This window comes from Piliocolobus tephrosceles, chromosome 6 (genome assembly GCF_002776525.5).
Source record: "Piliocolobus tephrosceles isolate RC106 chromosome 6, ASM277652v3, whole genome shotgun sequence".
Classification (NCBI taxonomy): Eukaryota; Metazoa; Chordata; class Mammalia; order Primates; family Cercopithecidae; genus Piliocolobus; species Piliocolobus tephrosceles.
The window spans coordinates 68,207,565-68,232,008 of record NC_045439.1 but is presented as its reverse complement, the minus strand read 5'-3'; the positions used below and the strand labels follow the sequence as shown (position 1 = coordinate 68,232,008).

Genomic DNA, 24,444 nt, shown 5'->3' with positions numbered 1-24,444 from the left:
TTGATTTATGATTTTGCTGTAATTTCTGCTTTCCTGAAATTTATCCCTGTCTTTAAAAATCCTCTCTTTAAAATGTAAGCCATCAGGGAAGTCAGGACTTAAATGTGAGCTTCCAGATTCCCTTTCCTTGGTGTCCTGCAAATAAATGCCCTCCTTTCTCAAAGAACTAAAAACAGAACTACCATTTGACCCAGCAATCCCATTACTGGATATATACTGAAAGGAAAATAAGTTGTTCTACCAAAAGACACATGCACATGCACTTGTATGTTCATCACAGCACTATTCACAATAGTAAAAATATGAAATCAGCCTAGATGCCCATCAAGAGTGGACTGGATAAAGAAAATGTGGCATATATACACCATGGAATACTACACAGCCATAAAAAGGAACAAAATCGTGTCCTTTGCAGCAACATGGATGCAGCTAGAGATCATTATCCTAAGTGAATTAACACAGGAACTGAAAATCAAATACATGTTCTCTCTTATAAGTGGGTAGACACTGAGTACACATGGACATAAAGATAGCAACAATAGACACTGGAGACTACTAGAGAGAGGAGGCAGTGAGGGGGTAACACTTGAAAAACTACCTTTTGGATACTATGCTCACTACCTGGGTGATAGGATCACTCATACACCAAACCTCAGCGACACGCAGTTTACCCATGTAACAAACTTGCACATATACTCCTTGAATCTAAAGTAAAAGCTGAAAAATAAAAATAATCACACTCCTTTCTCCCACAGCAAATCTCAATGTGGATGTTTGGCCTCACTGTGCTGGGTGAGCGGACCCCAGTTTGGTTTGATAACACATACAATGGAACAGTTTGCCATGATTTAAAGTTATGATATAGACCTATCTTCATTGGCGTAAAAAATTAAGTGATAAAAGCAAGTTACAGAACTATATATATGTGATCTCATTTTTAAAAGATATATGTATGTGTGTATATGTATATGTGTGTGTGTGTGTGTGTGTGACTGTGTGTGTGTACACAGAGAAAAGGAGAGAGGAGAAAGGGAAAATTCTCATTAAACATCAAGATGTAAATATATATTTTTGAGAGGGAAAAAAAATGGATGATTTCTTTCCTTTTGCTTATTTCTATTTTCTAATTGTTTAACAAGGAATATGACTTACTTGTACAAAAAGTGAAAAAGGCTGCCAAAAAGAATACCGAGCAGCTGTGTCTGAAGATTATCATCCAAGTTAGTACTCAACATTTACTGTTCTATGTCATCTTTTAAAAGCAGGCAATATTATGCCATAGATACAGTGATAAGGTTCATACACAAATCTCTGAAGTCCACATCTAACACTCTTAAAATCATCTGACTTTGCATCTCCAAAATATATTATTTATTAACTGAAAAAAATATATTATTAACTGAAAAAAATAAATAAATAAAAATGCAGGGAACGTACGGAGTATGAAACCAGTTTTTTGCAACAAATGTTTACTTTTTAATGCAGCATAATTTTTAATTCATCTTTTGTACTTCTCACTAACTTATGTGTTCTATCACGTTTTCCCAGGATTGCACCTCTGTAACTGGCTTAGTGATTTAGTCTTGATTTAACATTAATTATATTCAAATATCCATATGCATTTTTTTTAACATTTCTACTGGCCTCTTTTCAAATATTAAAGAAAGATGACCAGGGTAAAAGTGAACAGTATCAGCACCTAACAGCCAAACTGGTGAATATTTTTTCTCCATTCTTGTTAACAGGAGGTTAACCAAGTAAGTCATAAAGAAAATAAGCCACAATTGAGAGTTTGTTGCTAACAGGCATGTAGGAGGCACATATTCTTATTCATTATTCTATTTTGGATTCAATATTAACTTCTCTTGGATCACAATGCTGCCTCTTTTGTTTCTCCATTAACACGGTGCACCCAATGGGAACATCTGCCCAACACTAATGAGCTATTCACAGGAGAAACAAGAACAGGGTACCAGGAGCCAGAGTAAAACAATTAGAAGGGAAGGGAGACAGTTGGCTCCTGACCTACACTGAATTGCTTTTAAGAGTCAGAAACAGATTTTTAATTATGTAATCCCTTTGTTCCTCATTTCCTTTAAAATGGAAAGGTCAAATACTCCTTGCAAATGCTGAGGGCCAGAGCTGATATTTTTGTGTCTGTAATGACTGGCTGGACTGAAACCAAAAGAGTTTGGTTTCAACCCTGTTCAACCGGATGGATGCAAAGCATTTTTTCCTCTTTGTTATTACCCAAGGTCCTGTTTGAAATAATTAGTTAATAACTACTGTCTTTCTCCCTTTTTTAGCTCATTTTTCTTTCCAAACACTATTCTAAGAGAAATTTAGTCTGCCTTTGCTAAGAAAGAGAACTGTTCAAAGGCATACAAATTTGGGATAAACAGAAGCCTAGTTAAGTTTTGTTTTGTTTTTGTTTTTGGCAAGACTTCACTTTGCTTCGAGGTTGCTTTAACCTACTTTTTCTCATATTTTATTAAGTTTGCATTAAATAATGGAAGAGATTTTTCTTCTCACACACTTTCCCTCTTCCCTTTGTTCCTCAGTGCCCACCCCCATGGGAGCCTATACTTAAATCCTTCAGAGCCCAGCTAAGTCCACCTCTTCAAAAGCGACTTCCCCCGTTGTATCAGTTCCCTCTAACTTGCTCTTCTCTGATTTCCCGCATATTTCTTTTTATGTTATTCACCCTAGCACTTGAGCCCACATTATCTCATCTTTCATTGGCAAGAAATATAATAAATGAACTGATTCAGCTCACATGACAGGAAATAAAAGGAATTAAAGCACCTGTGCCCAGATGTTAAATCAGTGTCATTGAACTCTCTCCTTCCTTCTCCATATCTTGGCTCTACTTTCCTTCTGTGCAGTCCCTTTCTCAGACAAGCTCTCCCCAAAAGGAACTTACACAATCCTAGCAGCTGGAGACCCCAGGAAAAGAAGTCCTCTTTCCCAAAGTTCTAGGAGAAATCCCAGGAATGATGGTACAGACCCAGGCCTGAGTTACATGCTCACCTCTGAAACAGGGGTGGAGATCAGCTCCACCCAGAATTCACATTTTGTGAAGAAAAAAGGAGTGGATCCCAGAAAGAATGGCGGAATTCTGGCACCAGATAGAACAACGCTGGATGGACATATACACACCAAAAAAAAAAAATTGTTTTAAGTCCCCTATGACGTAGCACCATTACTGCCCCAGGTTTATGTGTGTACATCTTTCTTTACCTGCCTAGAGAGTAAGTTCCTGAAGATCAGAAACTTTCACTGCTCTCCAGCATCTGGCCCAATGTGAAGTACATCATTAGTGAATGACGTGTTTCAATATCATTCACTAGTGATTATGTATATATAACATTCACTAATGATGGGTATATTATTCAGGGTTCTCTAGAAGGACAGAACTAATAGTATATATGTATATATGAGAGAGAGTTTACTAAGGAGAATTGACTCACACGATCATAAGGTAAAGTCCCAAGATAGGCCATCTGCAAATTCAGGAGCAAGGAAGCCAGTGGTGGATCAGTCCAAGTCCCAAAACCTCAAAAGTAGGGAGGCCAACAGTGCAGCCTTCATTCTGTGGTCAAAGGCCCAAGAGCACCTGGAAAACCACTAGTGTAAGTCCAAGAGACCAAAAGCTGAAGAACTTGGAGTCTGATGTTTGATGGCAGGAAGCATCCAGCACAGGAGAAAGATGAAGGTCGGAAGACTCAGCAAGTCAAGTCCTTCCATCTTCTCCTGCTTTATTCTAGCAGTGTTGGCAGCTGATTAGGATGGTGCCTAGCCAGATTGAGGGTGGATCTGTCTCTGCCAGTCCATTGACTCAAATGTTAATCTCCTTGGGCAACACTATCACAGACACACCCAGGAACAATATTTTGTATCCTTCAATCCGATCAAGTTGACATGAAATATTAAGCATCACAATGTGTTTTATACTGGGCCATATATATCTATATATATATACACACACACACACACACAGCATTCACTAATCGGTGTGTGTGTATATGCATACCTATATATACAATTTTTTTCACTGAATAAGAAAATTCCTCTTGCCAAAAAAAAAAAAAAAAAGAAGAGAAGCTCAGTGTGAACCTTAGTCTCTGTAGGGCTAAGAACACTTTTACAAGCACAGCAGAGGAAATTCCCATCTTTGAGGCCAATAGACAGTGTTTTCAAAGGTGACAAAGGTGACAAAGGTGACAGGCCCCAGCTGCTCCTGATTCCCTGAAATCTCATATTGTTGGTCACTTCTTGTGCTGTGGGGAAAACTCCAAATGTTCTGCTTCAGTTTTGAAGAGCCTAGAGCAGGAATCCGTGACCCTTTTTCTGTCACAGAGCAGATAATACATATTATAGGCTTTGTGAGCCATGTGATCTGTTGCAGCTATTCTACTCTGCTGTTGTAGTTCAGAAAGAGCAGTAGACAATTCTTAAATAAATGAGCATGGCTGAGTGAGTTCCAATAAAATTTTATTTATGGACACTGAAATTTGAATTTCACATCATTTTCATGTGTCATAAAATATTGCCTTTTTTATTTTCTTTCAATCATTTCAAACTGAGAAACACATTCTTAGCTTGTAGGCGATACAAAAATAAACAGGGATCCAGAATTGGTTCATAGACCATGGTTTGCTTAGAGTATTTCACTTTTTTCTAGAAGTACCTTCTTGTGAGTTTACTGGCATAAGATGGAAACAAAAACCAAATTTGGCAAGTTTACATTTTTCATTTTAGGTTAATGTTTTGATAGCTGATAACCAGTTGAAACCTCAGTGTGCATGGTACTTCAGTGTACTAAAGTCTTTCGAATCAGTTCTTAATCTGAGGGCCTGCAAAAACAAACAAACAAACTTTTTATGTATTTATTTATTTATTTTTGTTTGTTTGTTTTTTGTTGTTCGTTTTTTTGAGGTGGAGTCTAGCTCTGTCGCCCAGGCTGGAGTGCAGTGGCGCGATCTCAGCTCACTGCAAGCTCTGCCTCCTGGGTTCACGCCATTCTCCTGCCTCAGCCTCCTGAGTACCTGGGACTACAGGTGCTCGCCACCTTGCCCGGCTAATTTTTTGTATTTTTAGTAGAGACAGGGTTTCACCATGTTAGCCAGGATGGTCTCGATCTCCTGACCTCGTGATCTGCCTGTTTCAGTCTCCCAAAGTGCTGGGATTACAGGTATGAGCCACCGCGCCCGGCCTAAAAACAAACATTTAACCGTGTTCACAGGAGTTTTCTAGAATTGATGCCGTACAAGCTTAATAGCAGGAAAAAAACCTGCAGATTTAAAAGCCTTGTCTCTAACATACATAACATAACATATTGGATTACCAAGGGATATATGGACAATTTAGCTAACATTTACATTTCCATTTATTCAGCCTCAAATTGATCAAGACACCTAATTCATGGGGAGGAGGGGTTCTAAATTCATATATAAATTCAATCAACATATATTGAATACTTACTATGCTCCAGACATTGGATAGCAGCCACCATGAATATTTTATTTTATTTCACAAAGGAACCGAAGTAGCTAAATAACATTTACGTAATGTTTTAAAATTATCAAATTGTTTTGAGAATTATTGTGTCATTTATTTGTCATTATGTCATTTAATTCTCTTCCTAACTTGGTGAATCAGCCGGAAACATTTACATTTTCAGGTAAACCCATTTTCCTACAAAGAAACAGAGACCCAGAGAACTTAAGCAACTTGAAGAATCAGAACTTGAACCTGGGTTCTTTGGTACTAAATGCTTTTTCTTTCAATGTTATCTGCTCACAGAGAGAAACTGTTTCAGGCCCTTTGTGAACATGAAATATCTATAGCATACCTGAAATTTTAAAAACTACACATGAAGACAGATAAAGAGCAGTGAGGCTGTCAGTCTCTTTGCAAGAACAGAAGTTTAAATTGAAAATCCTATCTCATGAGGCAAATAGAATTTCCAGAACAGAAAATGGTCCTAATTACTATGCCTCTGGAAAACCCCAACGATGGAAATGCAGGCAGCGTTCCTATAGAAGATACAAATACATTTCCCCATAAAGGTAGATCAGAAATGTTAAAAGAAAAATCTTAGACAAATTCAATTGAGGCCTGGTGTGGCGGCTCATGCCTGTAATCTTAGCACTTTGGGAGGCCCAGATGGGCAGATCACTTGAAGTCAGGGGTTTGAGACTGGCCTGGCCAACAAGGCGAAACACTGTACCTACTAAAAGTAAAAATAAAAATAAATAGCTGGGCTCGTGGTGCACGCCTGTAATCCCAGCTACTTGGGAGGCTGAAGCAGGAGAATCTCTTGAACCCAGGACGTAGAGATTGCAGGGAGCTGAGATCGGGCCAGTGCACTCTAGCCTGGGTGACAGAGCAAGATTCTGTCTCAAAACACAAAAAAATGAATCAATTAAAGAAAATTTAAAATTGAACAAAGTTTAACTGAGCAAAGAGCAATTTGAGAATCTGGCAGCCCCCAAACCAGAGCAGGTTCAGAGGGGCTCCACTGCAGCCACATGGTGAAAGATTTATGGACAAGAAAAGCAAAGTGACATAGAAAACGGAAGTGAGGTACAGAAACAGCTGGATTGATTACAGTTCTGCATTTGCCTTATTTGAACATGGTTTGAACAGTTAATCACCCTTGATTGGCTGAAATTCAGTGATTGGCACAAGAGCAGGTTACAGTCTGTTTATACATCCAGTTAGGTTGCATTTTACTGTGTATGGAGAAATCTTTAGGCTGAACTTAAAGTATGTAAGGAGGCAGCTTTAGTCCAAATGTAATTTAATAGAAATAACAGATGGTCTCATTCTTGCTTCCACTTTGCCAAGCCTTATCCTCTTTGCTCTTGCCACACGCATGCCCACATATCTTTCCCTCCTGAGCTAATGTCTGCCCGATAAATGAGAAGCTATCTGAGCAATGGTGGTGGCCTAAGACTCTAAAACAAAGCAGCTGTTCACAAGGCACATCAATCATCCCAGGTGTGGAACATGAACTATTACAGAGCCCAGTGACCCAGAAGGCACACAGCAAATCAGCATCCTCCCCAAGAAACTCCTACTCTCAAAAATCACCCTCATTCACCAAGCATCCATGGCCTTGCTGGAGCATTCTATCCCCACACAGAACCCTTCTCTTAGCACAAATTTGGCACTTGAGTAAGGCCTGATGTCTTAATTCAGTGCTATTTAACAGTACCCATATATTCACCACATCACTAACTAGAACATAATCTTCTGACCATCACTTTCACTTTCTTATATCCCCGCCCCTTTGTTAATATCTACCACAGCAGTAGGCATTGTGAGAGTCTATTGTATCAGTGGCTCAATTCATACAAGTATTCACAAACTGTGTGCTTCCCCCGCATTTAGTTGGGGTTCTCTGTGTGACTAGCTTTAATCATAGAATGACAGTGAAAGTGACACTGTGCCAGTTCCCAGCCTAAGACTTGAGATAACCTACAACTTCTGCTTTGAGATCATGGGAATTCTGAGGTACTATGTAACTTGAACTACTCTGCTGGACAGAGAGAGAGGCCCTGCCCTCCCAGTGTCCCAATTTAGTCAGTCCCAACTTACCCACAAGAAGTGACAATCAGTAAGATCAGCAGAAGAACTATTCGGCTGAGCCCATATTGCAGAACCGTAAGAAAATTAAGTGGCCGGGCGCAGTGGCTCACGCCTATAATCCCAGCACTTTGGGAGGCTGAGGCGGGTGGATCACAAGGTCAGGAGATTGAGACCATCCTGGCTAATACAGTGAAACTCCGTCTCTACTAAAAATACAAAAAATTAGCCGGGTGTCGTGGCGCGCACCTGTAGTCCCAGCTACTCTGGAGGCTAAGGCAGGAGAATGGCGTGAACCCGGGAGGTGGAGCTTGCAGTGAGCCGAGATCCCGCCACTGCAGTCCAGCCTGGGCGACAGAGTGAGACTCCATCTCAAAAAAAAAAGAAAGAAAGAAAGAAAAAATAAAGTTATATATTTTTAAGACACTAAATTTTGGGTTTGTTATGCAACAATGAATAACTGAAACAGGTAGTTGGAAAATGTTTTTTGACTCAATAAATGAATGAATAAAGTTCGTGATTTATTCATTGCTTTTGCCATGAAACTACCATAGCAAAAAATGTGACATTAAAAACTCATAAAGAGGCCGGGGCAGTAACTCACACCTGTAATCCTAACACTTTGTGGGGCCGAGGCAGGTGGATTACCTGAGGTCAGGAGTTCGAGACCAGCCTGGCCAACATGGCGAAACCCCATCTCTACTAAGACTAAAAAAATTAGCTAGGCGTAGTAGTGGACACCTGTAGTCCCAGCTACTTGGGAGGCTGAGACCGGAGAATCACTTGAACCCAGGAGGCAGAGGTTGCAGTGAGCCAAGATCATGCCATTGCACTCCAACCTGGGTGACAAGAGTGAAACTCCATCTCAAATAACAAACAAACAAACAAAAAACTCATAGAGTGATTGCAAAAAAGAGAGTGCATGAAAAAAAGAAAAAATAACATTTATTTAGAACTTTCTACGTCCTAGTCACTATACCAAGACATTTTCACATTCACGTTTCATTTTCTCAACAACAACCCAATGGGGTAGCTATTATTTTCTATTGATGAGAAAACTGAAGTTCTGATCAAATTAATTTGGTCAAGGTCAAACAGCTAAAAAGTTTAAGAACTAGATTCAAATACACATATTTGTGTTTACAATAGCCATACTTTTTCCACTCCACTGTACTGCTCACATAGACATTTGTATCCATTGGGGTATAACTATTAGCCCAAGGTTCATCATTGGTTTTCTTTTTTTTTTTTTTTTAAGACAGAGTTCCATTGTTGCCCAGGCTGGAGTGCAATAGTGCTATCTAGGCTTACTGCAACCTCTGCCTACCAGGTTCAAGCAGTTCTTCTGCCTCAGCCTCCCAATGGCTGAGGCTACAGGCGTGAGCCACTATGCCTGGCTAATTTTTATATTTTTAGTAGACATGGGGTTTCACCATGTTGGCCAGGCTGGTCTCAAACTCCTGCCCTCGGATGATCCACCCACCTTGGCCTCCAAAAGTGCTGGGATTACAGGCGTGAGCCACCACCCCCAGTCTCACCACTGGTTTTTCAATGGAATTTTGAGCTTCTTCTCTGACCCCATACACTCAGGTTTTAGCTCCCTATGCATGACATTACGAAGCTGATCCTGCTGCCCCTTTCCTAAAATCCATCCTAACTCCCAGAATGGTTACAAAATTCCAGCAACTTTTCTTGAATGATAGTTGCTTATCTCTTCAGAACAGTCTGGGTGCAAGAAGCCCTTGGAACAAGATCAGACCTGAGACCAGACTCAGTGATCCCTCTGGAAGAGATACACCTGTACCAGTAGTGTCCCAGAAGCTTAGAAAAACAAGAGAAAAAGGGCTGTGCCCAAGTCCAGTGGCACCTCTTTAAATGCACTCTCATACTCTGGTATACCCATGGTATGCCAGCTCAGTAAGTCTGAGTGTGACAGCAAATAAGTATGCATCTGGAAATGCTCTCCAATGGATTCTGATGCACAGCCAGGTTTGAAAACGACTATTCTAGTCTATTTAAGAATATAACTAATTAAAGAAAAACTACTAGTCTTTACTCCTCAGACTACATATCACACTGATGGTGTGTGAAAGGTCATGCATTTTTAAATATGTGGATCATCTATCTTGGCATTTTCAATTCACTAGATGTCTTCACCTTCTTCTTTAATGTTGACTTGTGTAAAAACAGTTTAATATCACAAAAAATGAGTTTTTAAAATCTCAGCAGTAATCCTAATATTGACATCATTACCCCATATATGACAAGGTAGATTTAGATTTGGTTCTTTGAACAGATACTATTACACCTTTACTATAACATTTCCAACTAATATAGTTCAATAGATTTAAGAATATATACCCTGCCTTCACGTTTCTTTACTTTGCTTATTAAATGAAATACATTATGACTTCCAAATCAAAGTGTAATCTGGCTAACATCCTCCCATAAAGTTGCTCCTATGTTTGTACTGGAAGTATCCTTGAGAAATATAAGACAAAACCCACCACTCATGTAGCTACATGATCAATAATCTCCATTCCAGAATCCTAGTAGAATCAACACAAAGCCCAAGGCATTTGGAATTGCACTGAGAAAAAAATTACCGATTGTTTGGCAGATCACATACTCTGGTTTGCTTCATGAAAAAAAGCCATTTGGAAAAGAAATGCACAAACAAAAAATATATTTCTATTCCCCCACCTCCAATCCCCTGAGTCCAAAAGAAACACGGCAACCAGAGAATAAGGCAGCTGTCCTCTGTTCTCCCTTGGGTTCTCCTTCTCTATATTGCAAACACAATACTCTCCTTCCCAACCCACTCCTCCAAATCTCTGCATCCAGGGAGAGATTACAAATTCGAGAACACAGTGAAGTGAGTACTGTGTGTACAGAGGTAGGAGACACTAGAAGGGACTAGTGGCAGCTGGTGGCTTCTGGCTTCTGCCATGGGAACAATGATTGCTGGGGATTGTGGTTTTTTGTTCATTATGATGGTTCACATATCATAGAATCAAGCATTTGAGATAGGTGTCACATTAAACAAATGCCCACTAAGAACTGGGAAATTTGATTGAAAGCTCAGTGCATTAACCTCCCTTCACATCTCTTAAAAAAAGATACTGCATCAACATATGTTTGTGAAAAACATAACATTACCTTACAGGGTAAGGAGGGAATAAGAAAATGTCTATATACATTGTCTGATGACAAACATGGAGTCTGGCTTCGTCTCACCTTATTCAGGAAAAAAAAACATCAACACAAGTCTATGGGGAAAAATTACAAGTTAAGGAAAGGGAACAATATTTAAGAGAGCAAGAAAAAGAGCTAACCTTTGAAAATAAACGCTTTTTATAATGCAGAAGAAAATTTCCAAACTCTGATTAATTTCTTAGGCATGGTACAAAAAGGCAGAGTTTTTAATAAAGAGAAGCAGAACAAGGAAATGAGGTGGTAAAATGATGAAAGATTTTAAGGAAATTAAAAATATTATAGCATGCAGCACAGTTTTGGTAAATGGTTGGGCAGTATCTAGTAAAGCTGATTATATATATGCTCTATTATCCAGCCAACCCTCTAGCAGCTATATTTACCCTAAGAAACTTTTCAGAGGCATTGAGACATAAATTTCAACAATGCTTATAGCAGCATTGTTTGTAGTAGCCAAAAACCATAGAAAACCCAATTGCTCAACTGTTGAGAGGGTAATATGGTAGTATACACAAATAATGACATGCTGTACAAAAAATGAGCAACGTATAGCTAGTCTCAACACATACAAGTGTCACAAACATAATGACTTGTGAAAGAAGTCAGACCAAAAATTCAAACTCGTTGATTTTATGTATCTAACGTTTAAAAACTAAACAACAATATTTAGGGATGCACCCTTGGGTTGTCAAGCTGCTAAAAACGAAAAGGTCAGGGGGAGGGAGGAGAACACAGAGGTTGGTTGATCACGGGGAGCTCACATGAGCGCTCCCGGAGCTTGGGCTCTGGTCCCTGCTAATCCTCAGAGCCGATGAAAACTGGTCATAGGATAAAGGAGCAGCCAAGTCTGCAGCGGGCAGAGAGGGGAGACAGGAACTGGAGAGGACGCCAGTGGCGGGCAGCGGGGGCGGTGTGCCGGGTGATGTCCACCCGGCAGAAAGGTTTCCTTGTACCCCGGAGCCGAACAGGAAAATCAGCTGGAAGCCATTGAAATGAATAAGGAGCTGTTGAAGTTGCCAGCTCCCTTGAGTAACTGTGTAAACCTCAGGTCTTCTATTCTCATGGCCAATAGTGCTTTCAGTGGTCAAAACTCAGGCCTCAAGGTAAAGCATGTAAATAGCCTAAGAAGAGCAGTGTTGGTGCCCAGAGGAAAGGAGCCAGTCAGGGCCTTCAGCTACCCAAGGGGACTTGGATTGCATAGAATTTAGCGATCTCACTTTGTAGCGTGTCCTTCAGCAAGTCACTTACTCTCTCTGTGCTCCAACTTTCTCCTCTGAAAAACTAGAGAATCTTAACTGGATCATCTCCAAGATCCTTTCCAATTGAGAAATTCCATCACCTATGATGATTTGTCTGCACAATGCAATTTGAGAAGGAAACTAGCATTTATGAAACTAGCATTATGATATGCGCCAGATCTTTCACATGTATTGCTATTTCCATTTTAAGTGTAAGAATAATATCAAGTTCAGAGACGTGAAAGAAGTAGTCCAAGATCAATCATCCAGAACCTGGAGGACTCTAGATTCAAACCCACATTTATCAGACTGTAAAACCATTGCTCTTTTCATGAAGCCATGTTTTTAGGGACTGTCCATCTAATGGTTCCTTACAAGATAGAGCTGTATATAGAGGGGGAAATGTAACCTACTCTATATGCAGCTATAAAAACAAATAATCTGGATTCTAACCACTTAGCTTCTCCAGGGTTATAATGTGTTAGGAAGGAGTGAATGAGAAAGAATTGTATTGCCTCTCTGGTCTCCCATGTGACTAAGAGATTGCCTGAGATGTGTGTGCAGACTCTCAATGAAAAAGTTGTATAATCGTCAGGCATTGGACCTTGATGTCATCTGGGTAAACCAAATCCTGGATATGCAATACAGCTGCTATCTCAGCAACTGGTTCCGGCTTGGGATGTGCTTGTGTCCAGCGGAGCCCACAGCAGCCTTATGAAAGCCCTCCTGAGCCTGTTTCTAGAATCTCCTCTGAGTCCGTAAGAAACCGCCCAGAGCTTAGCCCTTCAGCCCCGCTGACAGGCTGGGCCAGTCTCCACCAAGTCCAGGCTCCACCAAGGCCTGGATTCTGGCTCTTTCACTCAGTTCACTCATCTGCCCCTGAGTCTTCCAGAGAAAGAAGTCTGGGGAGAGTCTGGAGCAGCAGACAGCGAAGCAGGGAATCAATGAAGCTCTTGGCCAGCTTGCCGGCAGCCCAAGTCCTGGCATCCCATGGGAGAGGAGAAGGGCCCCTGCCTTTCCAAGCCAAAGGCTCACAAGAGTGAAGGATGGCCTAAAATCCTCACTCTGGAAGCAACTGACCAAGGTCCTCCCACGCAGCCCCAGCCCCATGCACAACTGATAAGACAAATGCTTCCTGTCTTGAGTTCCCCATTTGGGTAGTTGTCCCAGGGGTCTGATCTTCTCCTCAATCTCCCAAGCTTTGAGCAGGTCATTGGGCCCTCATCCCTGAAGTCAGGCACTGGGCTGGATCTATTCTGGCTTTAGGGTTCTGAATGTGTGATGCCTTATCTTCTGCTGAAGGGTTTTTCATGGAGTACTAAAAACTCTTAAAGCAGAACATTTCAGAGTGTGTTCTGTGACTTGCAAATTATTCTGTGAGGAGAATACGATGATGGGGGAGGCATAGAACTAGGTTTCTGTGGTCAGTTAAGTTGTGGAAATACAGTAAGATCCATCTGTCTTTTGGAATTTTGATCTACATGAACATAGGAAAGGTTCTGAGAAGCTCTTCATTCACAGACACACACCACAAATGGACAAATTGGACTTCAACACAATTAAAAACATTTGTGCTTCAAAGGACAATATCAAGAAAGTAAAAAGACAACCCACAGATTAGGAAAAAAAATTTGCAAATCATATATCTGATAAGGGTCTAGTATCTGGAAAATATAAAGAACTTCTACAATTTAACAATGACAAAAAAATGATTTTTAAAATAAGCAAATGACTTGAATAGACGTTCCTTCAAAGAATATATATAAATGGACAACAAGCATATGAAAAGATGCTCAACATCACTAATTATTAAGAAATGCAAATCAAAACCAAAAGGAGATACTACCTCACACCCAATAGGATGGCTGCTATCAAAAGCACAGAAAGTAACCAGCATTGGCAATGATACGGAGAAACTGGAACAGAATCTGTGTGCAATACTGATAGGAATGTAAATCAGTGCAATAGCTATAGAAAGCAGTATGACAGTCCTTCAAAATATTAAAAATAGAATTGCCATATGATTCAGCAATTCCACTTCTCAGTATACGCCCAAAAGAATTGCAAGCAGAATCTCAAAGAGATATTTGTACACTCATGTTCATGGCAACATTATTCACCATAGCCAAAGGTAGAAGCAACCCATCTATCTGTCGACAGATGACCAGATAAACAAAATGTGATATGCAATGAAATATTATTCAGCCTTACAGAGGAAGGAAATTCTCATACATGCTACAGCATGGATGAACCTTGATGAAATGCTAAATGAAATAAACAAGCCACAGAAAAAAAAAAAATGAAAAGATCACACGGTGATTACCATCAAAGTCAGAAAAGTGTTGCTCTTAAGAAGAGCAAAATATTGCAGTTGAGAAGAGCAAAGTATTGCAGTTAAGAAGAGCATCCTTGGTGTGAGGCATGTGGGGAGCCTATGGGATGCTGTAATGTTCTGGTTTCTTTTTTTGGAGTCTTGTCCTACTATTCAAGCTGGAGTGCAATGACACAATCATAGCTCACTGCAGCCTTGAACTCCTGGGTTCAAGAAATCCTCCTGCCTCTGCCTCCCAAGTAGCTGGGACTACCATGCCTGGTTAATTTTTTTTATCTTTTGTAGAGATGGAGTTCTCGCTATATTTCCCAAGCTGTCTTGAACGAAGTCCTGAGCAATCCTCCTGACTCAGCTTCCCAAAGCACTGGGATCATGTGTGTGAGCCACCACTCCCAGCCTGCAGTATTCTGTTTCTTAATCTGAGGTGATAAACACTTTATTCTCATGATTTCTCAAGGTGTATATTTAGGATTTATGCCTTTTTCTTCATGGGCACGTGTTTTTATTATTTTTAAAGTTTTATAAACATATTAGCAGAATTAAAATCTAGGTTGAGGAAAAAAACAGGTTTAATAAAGGAAAAAATGAGGATAAACTTGTATACTCATATAGAATATAAAGGAAAAAACTAAAGAGAAAAACAATGAGAAATAAGATAATGGCCATGAAGGAACGAGAATTAAGAGATGGAAATTTAGGCAACTGATGTTCCCAGAAAAAAAAAAGTCGAAATGAAACAGAAAGATATAATAGGTACTAAGCTTTATAACTTTATAGAATTTATAACTTTATAGAATTAATTCACTTAACCCTTACAATAACCCTATGAGGAATATCATTTTTAGGTTCTTTATACTAGTGGGAAAACTCAGGTAAAAATTTCCCAAGGCCCATCTTTCTCCATGTGAAGACACAACAAGAAGAGTAGTAGCTAGGCCTTGCCAGACACTGAATCTGACAGTGTCTTGATTTTGGACTTCCCACTCTCCAGAACTATAAGAAATAAATGCTTGTTGCTTAAACCAAAAAAAAAAAAAAAAAAATTTCCCAAGGCCTTATGACTGGTAAGTGAGAAGTAGGTCAGTGGTAAGACAGAGGCCTTGAACCCCTCCCTGTCTGTGAGATCCCAAAGTCAGCTCTCTGAGACACTGTATCACACTGTCTCTTACTATTTCCTGTTCCAGATTAAAATATAGTGTGCTGCAATATTCCATGCCAAAGAATGGCAGTAAAATATTTTAAAAGACTTTAGGGGAAACTCACATTTTGATCCAAGAATTGTATATGCAGTTGTCTTAGTCCATTCCGGTTGCTATTATACAATACCGTAAACTGGATAGATTATAAACAGCATTTACTGCTCATAGTTCTGGAGACTGGAAAGTCCAAGATCAAAGCACCAGCAGATTTGGTGTCTGGTGGGACCCTGCTTCGTCATAGGCAACCTTCTTCTCACTCTAATCACACATAGCAAAAGGGGCAAAGGGGTCTCTCTTGGGCCACTAATCTCATTCACGAGGGCTCCACCCCCATGACCTATTTACCACCCAAAGGCCCCACCTTCTAATACAATCACTTTGTGGGTGACGATTTCAATATATGAAGTTTAGGGGGACTTAGCTACCATAGTAGCAGCCAAGTTGTCTCACCCTTGTGAAAGCAATAAGACAAACTGAGATATCTTAAAAAATATACCCACTCATGTGTAAATCTTTTTTAAGAAGATGTGTGAAGACAAATTTCAATTGACTGAAAAAAGCCCTAAAAGGAGGTGAAAATGAAGAAGGAATGACATTACTCCCAGACCTCCAAAATGACTGAAACAAAGATACATTACATTGTAGGAACAGGTTTTTTTAAAGAAGAAAACTAGGATGGGCCTGGTGGCTCACGCTTGTAATCCCAGCACTTTGGGAAGCTGAAGCAAGTGGATCACTTGAGGCCAGGAGTTCATGACCAGCCTGGACAACATGGTGAAACCACATCTCCACCAAAAAAAAATAATACAAAAATTAGTTGGGAGTGGTTGTGTGCACCTGTAGTCTCAGCTATTCCTGAGGCTGAGGCAGGAGAATCACTTGAACCGGGGAGGCGGAGGTTGCAGTGAGCTGAGATTGCACCATTGCACTCCAGCCTGGGTGACAAGCGGGAAACTCAGTTTCAAAGAAGAAAAAGAAAAACTAAACTAAAGCAATGTCAAAGCATTCTTAATAGATACAATTTTTTATATTTTTATAATAATCTGTATTTTTTTAAATCTAGGTTTTTACAATTAAAAAAAGTTTACAATAATCTAGACTACATTAACAAAATTGGGTAAATGAGGAACAATGAGCAGCGAGAAGGTGGAAGATAGTGCAAAACATGACTTTACTCTTTAATAATTGGAGAAATGTAAGTTAAAAAGTGCTTTTGGAAACTAAGTACTATAGCAAAATTTAAATGTGTGTTTATCTCCAAAGAAGGACAAATGAGATCCATACTTCAAAACAATAGAAATGCAAAGAACTATCAAAACAAAACTTGAAACAAGATGACAAGTAAGACCAAATGCATTAAAGTCAAAAGGCTGCAGATTGAGTTCAAACTGCTGTTTTTAAGAGACTGATATAACACAAAATGCCATAAATGGGATAAAAGTAAAAGAAAAGGAAAATATATGAAGGATGAAGGCAAACAAAAGAGAAACAGAAAAGAAAACACTAATTTCAAATTAAAATGAATTTAAGGCCAAAAGCTTTACATAGGGCAAAGACTATCATTTTATATTAAGTTTCCTTAATATTCACAGTAACAGTCCAGTCCTTATATGCTGACTATAATTGTATTGAAACACATACATATTTTTTAAAAATTCAAGGATACATTTTCAGTAACTCAGTCATAATAGGAGATTTTGACACAGTCTTCACCTTGACAAATCCAGTAAGAAAAAACTAAACATGAGACAATGTTTTAAAAAATACATAATAAAATTTAATGACTATATATCAAATTATGTATCCCACAAAGCACCACCTTCTAAAAACCTTCTAAGTAAAAGAAAAAAGTCAAAACTACCGTTACAATCAATTGGGAAATAATCAAAATGAGAACACTGCGGTACATATAAAATGACGTGGTATTACCAATGAGGCACTCAGGGAAAAAAATTATAAGCACTTTAAATATTAAGCAATTTTAAGTGTCAAAATAATGAACTGAGAACTTACAAGAAAATAGTGAGGCCAGGTACAGTGGTGCATGCCTATAGTCCTAGCTACTCAGGAAGTAGACGTGAGCCCAGGAATTTGAAGGAGTTTGAAGCTATAAGACTCCATGACTGTGCCTGTGAATAACCATGGCACTCCAGCCTGGGAAACACTGCAAGATTCTGTTTCTAAAAACAAATAAAAGCAATAAAACCAGTCAAGGGTAAGCACAATAAAGGAATTAATGAATAGTAAAAGAAGAAAGTAATGAATAAGAAAATAGAAAAATATTAAAACTGATGTATAACCCTCAAAGATGGTTCTTTGAAAGAACTGATAAAAGAGGCAAACTTCTGTTGAATCTAATTAGGAAGCAGACAGAAAGTACTCATAGAAGAGTACTGGATTCACATCCGAAATCCAGATACGAAAACTTTTTTAAATGAAAGATTAAAACTTTTAAAACTCTGGATCAAACAATGAAGTACTGTTTCACACCAGTTAGTCTAGCAAAAATTATAAAACTCTAACAATAACAAAGGCTGTGCGTATGTAGTTGAATAGCTAGGCTAGACCACAGCAAACTGCTTTGGTTCTGAGGATAAGCAAGCCTAGAGACGTCAAGTAGTCCAAAGTTGCTTTTATTTTAGTCTACTATGCAAACAGCAAATAGACGGTGTGGAGGATGTCTATCTGAGATGCAGGTGGGTGGATGTGGCTCCCTGTTACTTCCCTTGCATTTCGTGGTGGCACACTGGCACTTCAGTCCATCAGGTCAGAGGACCATAGAATAGAGGGGTCCCTGATTCTTTATATCCCCAAACACATTAATACCCAGAAACAACTTTTTTTCACTCAAAAAGCCAAAGTGCCCATGCCTAGTGTTCAAACTCCATGACTTGACATCCTTGATGTGGCAGCTCTGGAGCAATGCCCATTGTCTGCACTGCAGGATCCAAGAGTCTTCCATTTGTGTCCTCTCGGAATTTTTAATGCAATGGCTTGGCCATAATACTTCACAAGGTAACCCACTACCCCATCCACTTTTTATTTTTTTAATTCATTTATTCAACAAATATTTGGCAGCCTTTTATGTGCCAAGCAATGTAATAAGTTCTGGGAATACAAAAACTTTGGACAAAAATAACTGCCCTCAGTATGGACAGCACATTCTAGTAGGAAAGACCATTACTGTAAAAAAAAAAAAAAAATGTGTAATATTGACTGTGTACAGATAGCCATGATAGTAAGCCATGGGAATTCAGAGGAGACTTCACTGGGAAGGTACCTTTAAGATTGAGCTTTCTAGCCCAAGAGAGGTGACTCCAAGTGGAGCAGCCTTCTCCTCTCCAGATCCTATCACTTCCACTGGCCTCCTCAGAACATCATCCCTCTTGTCTAAATCCTATCATTTCCACAGGCCTCCTCTGAACATCATCTCTCTTGTCTAAATGACAGGTATTCCCCAGACACCTCCTTGTTGCTTGCATTCGGCCTGACACTCTTCAGGCTTCTCCATCCTGTACATTTCCCTGCTTTATTCTGCCATGTGATCCTCACTGCCTTCAGTAGAAAATCTAAACTTCTTCACCTTATTGATATGGTTTGGATGTTGTCCCGTCTAAATCCCATGTTGAATTGTAATCCCCAACGTTGGAGGTGGGGCCTAGAGGGAGGTGATTCGGTCACAAGAGTGGATCCCTCATGGCTTGGTGCTATCTTCGTGACAGTGAGTGAGTTCTCACGAGATCTGGTTATTTAAAAGTGTTTGGCACTTCCTCCTCCCCGCTTGCTCTGGTTTTCACCATGTGAGGCACTCGCTGCCTCTTTGCCTTCCACCATGAGTACAAGCTCTCTGAGGCCCTCACCAGAAGCCAAGCAGATGTCAGTGCCATATTTCCTGCGCAGCCAAAGAACTGCAAGCCAATCAAACCTCTTTTCTTTATAAATTACCCAGCCCCAGGTATTTCCTTAGAGCAACACAAGAACAGCCTAACACATCTGACTTACATGGGTCTTCAAGATCTGGCCTGTGTTTACCTCACCAGTATCATTTACTGAATTTTCCCAGTGTATTTAATTGGGAGATACAGAAATTACTCAACTAAGATCACTTCCTAGACTCTTGCAAGTGAATTGCTTGCTAGATTTTCTTGAAGCTACCAACATTCTCTTTGCAACCCATGCCTGATATAGGACCAGAGCCTGGGAAAGTGCTATACACTTTCAGTGATGGTGATGATGCAGTTGGGAATGAGGTGCTGGAAGTAGACTATAGGTCCATTAAAAATAAATGAATCAGGGCCGAGCGCGGTGGCTCATGCCTTTAATCCCAGCACTTTGGGAGGCCGAGACGGGTGGATCACTCGAGGCCAGGAGTCCAAGACCAGCCTGGCCAGCATGACGAAACCCCATCTCTACCAAAAATACAAAAAAAAAAAAAAAGCCTGGCGTGGTGGTGCACGCCTGTAATCCCAACTGAGGTACGAGAGGCCGAGGCACGAAAATCACTTGAACACGGGAGACAGAGTTTGCAGTGAGCCAAGATAACACCACTGCACTCCAGCCTGGGTGACAGAGTAAGACTCTGTCTAAAAAAAAAAAAAAAAAAGAAAAAAAAAAAGAAATCAGGAGCTTCAAAAGAGAGAGAGAGGAAAGTAGGAAATGGTTAATAGAAAAAGAGGGAGATTTGAGACATGTCTGAGGCCTTGTGCCTCAACCTAATATCAAAATGCCTGGTGGAGGAAATAAATAGTAGAGATTCCAGTTAAATGAAAATCTCCAACCAAAAGGAGCTTGTATTTTTCTTCCTGCCTGGAGTTCTATTACACCAACAGACAGCTATACAAGTAGATAGTAGCAGGGAGAAGGCCTAAGAGAACAGCTGCTCACCCTCACTCACATGTACCAGAGTATGGCTGGGGAAGTGGGAAGAGCTTCAAGAGGTTTCAAAACCCTTAGCAAAGGGTCCAGAAGGTGTCTGAAAATTACAAGACAAAACATTGAGCTTAACCCAATTGAGCAGCGGTGTACAGCACACAGCCAGTGGCCCACGGGCAGACCAGATGAGTTTTGGAAGACCAGCAGGGCCACTGTGAGCAGATGTGGAACCTAGCCAGCAGGGGGCCATGGCTGGCCTCTCCTGGAGCACCCCCAAGAGAAACAGCCCACAAGATACAGGAGTAATAGATAGTGAGGAAAAGGCTGATGGCCAAAGGCCAAATGCAATAGCCTTCCGGCCAAAAGCCAGTGATGACCAAATGCCTCTTCCTCAATCTTAGACCACATGAAAGCTCCACAAGCATTTGATCACTCTCAGGGAAAGGGGCAGAAAAGGGGCACAGATACTAGAGCAAACCACTTGAGTTTACATCTCAAGTCTGCCAGTAAGTGCTATGTGACCTTGGGCAAGTTTTTTAAACAATCTGTGCCTTAGTTTCCTCAGTGACAAAATGGTAATAACAACGGCGCCTATCTCATGGGTTATCCTTCGCATGCAGAACCATGCCTTGTGCAGGATAAGCACTCAATTCATGTTGCCAGGTAGTAATAAAAACATTATTAGACATTATTAGTAAAGACATATTAGTAATACATTATTAATGCACGTAGTGATGTATTTGTATACAATCTGTACAGTGCAATCTGTGGGTGTTACTACTTACCAGTTGTGCAACCTGTCATAAGGTCTTTGAGCCTTAGTTTCCTGGTATGTAAAATGTAGACAATAATGTGGATGTAGGGGTATCAGGGCCAGGCATGGTGGCTCACACCTGTAGTCCCAGTGCTTTGGGAGGCCAAAGCAGGGGGATCACTTGAGCCCAGGAGTTCAAGACCAGCCTGGGAAACAAAGTGAGACCTTATCTCTGCAAAAATAATAATTATAATGTGGAGTACCTGATAGTAAATGAAGGGTTGGAAAATAATGCCTCTCGTTGGAATGATGGCAACCAGCACTTACAGGGCATATATTAAGTGCCAAGCAGTGTTCTAAATACACTATAGGTACTCAATTGTTCAATCTTCATACAACGCTATGAAGTAGGTGCTATGATTTTCCCCATCTTGCAGCTAAAGAAGCAGTCCCAGAGAAGTTAAGAAATGTGCCCAGTGTGACTCGTCGGGGAAATGGTAAAGCTGTGCTTTGAATCTGTGCAGTGTTCCAGAACCTGTGCTCCTATACATTTCACACTGCCATTCCACCGTTGTTTGCGTTTGTACTTAAAGTCAACATCAGTGGAGTCTTTTCCCCTAAAAGATATGGACTCGATCTGTTTTTCCTTCTTCGCTAGATGAAAATATATTTGATTATACTAAAAAAAGAAAATATCTGAATCTAAACTCTGCTGGATTACCTCTACTGGAAATAGCAAATACTCAGACATAGATACTTAGAAATAGCTGAGACACCACTATTTCTAACGTTTACCAAGCTGTTTATCCCCACGGAATAAGCTCTCCACTCAGATAAGTAATTCATTCAAGCATGGAAACTGAGTAAAAGAGAATTTTTAACATTTTAGAATCTTCCACTAGATATCACTTTCTGACATAAATTCCTCTGAGTATAGGTCTAGTACTTTTGCTGGATCAAAAGTATTAGCATACTTTAAATCTATACTTATGTTGTGACCAAAATGAAAATGTGGCCAAAATATTAAATATTCTGCAAGAAATAGGTTAAAAATGTGGTCACAGGTGAAGATGCTAGGATGAGGTGACCTCAAAATCCCACCCAACCTTTCTTGTTATGCTATAGAATCCATAATTGTTGCCTTTAAAAAAGTTGACTTACTAAGTATATAAAGAATTTCATTTATTTATAATTTTTTATGGCAACTCAGACTTTGAAAGTCTTTCATACATGGTGTGCAGCTACAGTCATTTTTCAATTTTGTATCCTTTCGGCAAACTATGTTTTACTTTTGGGGTCCAATTATTTCAGACATGAGCAAGGATTACCTTTTAAAATCAAGGACTAAAGCATGGGTGTTGATAGAAAAAAAATCACATAAAGAATTATTAATAGAAAAGTTCAGAATTTAAAGTGGAGAAAAATACTAAAAGCCTTGAGTTTCCTATTACTGAAGGAGCTACTGCCTCCCTGCGGTGATGAAGTGTCAGTGCCTTCAAACTACATTTGTCTCGATTGAAGTTTAGTTTATCCTTAGCATTTTCTGACATGAAAAGCTTTCCTCTATCTGCTTAGTTTATCCTTCTCGAATTTCTTTCTGTGGTCATTCTCTTATTTGTTCAAAGAAGCTTTAATAATATTTTTAAAAAACAGAGCCCCGGCCCCGGACCCTGCAGCTGCCGAGATGTTGATGCCTAAGAAGAACCGGATTGCCATTTACGAACTCCTTTTTAAGGAGGGAGTCATGGTGGCCACGAAGGATGTCCACATGCCTGAGCACCCGGAGCTGGCAGACAAGAATGTGCCCAACCTTCATGTCATGAAGGCCATGCAGTCTCTTAAGTCCCGAGGCTACGTGAAGGAACAGTTTGCCTGGAGACATTTCTACCGGTACCTTACCAATGAGGGTATCCAGTATCTCCGTGATTACCTTCATCTGCCCCCGGAGATTGTGCCTGCCACCCTACGCCGTAGCCGTCCAGAGACTGGCAGGCCTCGACCTAAAGGTCTGGAGGGTGAGCGACCTGCGAGACTCACAAGGGGGAAGCTGACAGAGATACCTACAGACGGAGTGCTGTGCCACCTGGTGCCGACAAGAAAGCGGAGGCTGGGGCTGGGTCAGCAACCGAATTCCAGTTTAGAGGCGGATTTGGTCGTGGACGTGATCAGCCACCTCAGTAAAATTGAAGAGGATTATTTTGCATTGAATACATTTACAGCCAAAAAACCTTAAAAAAAAAAATAATATAATATTTTAAAAAACAGAGTAAATTAAAATGTTCACTCAGTTCAAAAGCTATTTCAGCAATCCTACAAATAAGTAGAAAGTGAAAATAATAGGGAGAAATGTAATATCTCCCAATAGAACAGAAGAGCGCAGAATAATTTGTGCCTCCCAACACAAATTTTCACAACTCTTCTAAAATTTAATAGTAAAGAACACTTGGCTAGAAATAAAATTGTAACATTAATTTTTTTAGATCACAAGATTCAGAAATGAGGGACAATATATGCAATGTATAAGTCATCTAACACATGGAAAAATCTTTCATTGATTATTTGAAATGAAATTACAATTTTCTTTCCAGGGAGTGTTTTGGGAAGATAATTGATTAAATCCCATATGCTTCTCTCCCTGCAGATATCTGAGTGGTAGGTTAGTTCTAACTTTCTAGAATCATGAGCAAGTGCTATTTTTAGTACAAGGTACTACTCCATAAGTCATATTTATCCCTAGTCTATCAGCAGGTATGTAACCTACATACTATTGCATACAACATTATTGAATGATAATATCCCTGAGCTATTTTTTTAGCCGCAACTGCCAAAGAATACTTACTGATGTTACGCAAGATGTTATAAAGTTGTGCAAAGGAGTGTCCATGTTTGACTCAGACTCCAGGCAAGTAGGGAATTTCTTCACTAGAACATCCTTCCTGTGGCTACAGCCCACAAAAAAATCCCCACACTGCAGAGTGGACCCAGCAGGTAGAAAGAACATGAGCACACAACACTGCAGAAAGCTGTAATAGCATCTCATTATTTTTATTGACAAAAATAGTAGACAGATGGCCTCATTCAGCATTTTGGAGACAAGCATAGCCTTTCATCAGAATCCATTGATAAGGATTCAGCTCTTAAGGTCTCTCTCTCTCTCTCTCTCTCTCTTCATAGGTTCTCACTCTGCTGCCCAGGCTGGAGTGCAGTGGCATGATCATAGCTCTCTTCAGCTTTAAACACATG

At 40.0% G+C, this 24,444-nt stretch overlaps 1 pseudogene; it reads left to right on the top strand.

The window, feature by feature from the left end:
* Window positions 1-22,860: 22,860 nt before the first annotated feature.
* Window positions 22,861-23,430, top strand: LOC111524473 (annotated as a pseudogene).
* Window positions 23,431-24,444: the final 1,014 nt, after the last annotated feature.